We start from the raw sequence: 1,561 nt of genomic DNA on the forward strand, positions 1-1,561 counted from the left end.
AGGTCTCTCTTGATTCTTCCATGAGAAATTTGGGTGATTTCTCCATGAAGAATTATAGGTGATTCCATAGGGTTCTCCTAGGTAATTCACCTCTTCCATTGAAGGGTTCTCAGGATCATAAGCTTCTTCTTCAGATGAAGCATCCTTAGTACTGCTTGGTGCATTTTGCATTCCAGACAGACTTTGAGAAATCAAATTGACTTGTTGAGTCAATATCTTATTCTGAGCCAATATGGCATTCAGAGTATCAATCTCAAGAACTCCTTTCTTCTGACTTGTCCCATTGTTCACAGGATTCCTTTCAGAAGTGTACATGAATTGGTTATTTGCAACCATTTCAATTAGCTCTTGAGCTTCTATAGGCGTCTTCTTCAGATGAAGAGATCCTCCAGCAGAGCTATCCAAAGACATCTTGGATAGTTCAGAGAGACCATCATAGAAAATACCTATGATGCTCCATTCAGAAAGCATGTCAGATGGACATTTTCTGATCAATTGTTTGTATCTTTCCCAAGCTTCATAGAGGGATTCTCCATCCTTCTGTCTGAAGGTTTGGACTTCCACTCTAAGCTTACTCAATTTTTGAGGTGGAAAGAACTTTGCCAAGAAGGTATTGACTAGCTTTTCCCATGAGTCCAGGCTTTCTTTAGGTTGTGAGTCCAACCATGTCCTAGCTCTGTCTCTTACAGCAAAAGGGAATAGCATAAGTCTGTAGACCTCAGGGTCAACCCCATTAGTCTTGACAGTGTCACAGATTTGCAAGAATTCAGCTAAGAACTGATGAGGATCTTCCAATGGAAGTCCATGGAACTTGCAATTCTGTTGCATTAGAGAAACTAATTGAGGCTTAAGCTCAAAGTTGTTTGCTCCAATGGCAGGGATAGAGATGCTTCTCCCATAGAAGTCGGGAGTAGGTGCAGTAAAGTCACCCAGCACCTTCCTTGCATTATTGTTGTTTTCGGCTGCCATGTCTTCTTCTTCTTTGAAGATTTCTGTTGGGTCCTTTACAGAGAGTTGTGCTTTAGCTTCTCTTAGTTTTCGCTTCAAGGTCCTTTCAGGTTCAGGGTCAGCTTCAACAAGAATGCCTTTGTCTTTGTTCCTGCTCATATGAAAGAGAAAAGAACAAGAAAGTGTGGAATCCTCTATGTCACAGTATAGAGATTCCTTGAGGTGTCAGAGGAACAGAAAAATAGAAAGAAGAGATAGAAGAATTCGAACTTAATTAGATAGAGTTCGAATTGTGCATTGAGAAGGAGTGATACTCCATAAATAGAAGGATGTGGGAAGAGAGGAAGAAATTTTCGAAAATCAAGTGAAATATTTTGAAAACATTTTTGAAAAACTCTAATTGATTTTCGAAAATCAAGAGTGGAAAAAAAAATCAAGTAATTTTTGAAAGAGATTTTTGAAATTAGAGATCAAAAAGATATTATTTGAAAACTATTTTGAAAAAGATGTGATTAAAAAGATATGATAAAAAAATTATGCTTTTAAAAAGATATGATTGAAAAGATATGATTTGAAAACAATTTTTAAAAAGATTTGATTTTAAAAATTAATG

General features: G+C 36.8%; 1 non-coding gene across 1 annotated transcript; it reads left to right on the forward strand.

Moving 5' to 3' along the window:
- Nucleotides 1–469: 469 nt before the first annotated feature.
- LOC130958396 (small nucleolar RNA R71) lies at nt 470–573 on the forward strand. Its single transcript, XR_009077520.1, has one exon. It is a non-coding gene; the product is annotated as a small nucleolar RNA R71 (small nucleolar RNA).
- Nucleotides 574–1,561: the final 988 nt, after the last annotated feature.

The sequence above is a fragment of the Arachis stenosperma genome, chromosome 10, assembly GCF_014773155.1.
Source record: "Arachis stenosperma cultivar V10309 chromosome 10, arast.V10309.gnm1.PFL2, whole genome shotgun sequence".
Taxonomy (NCBI): Eukaryota; Viridiplantae; Streptophyta; class Magnoliopsida; order Fabales; family Fabaceae; genus Arachis; species Arachis stenosperma.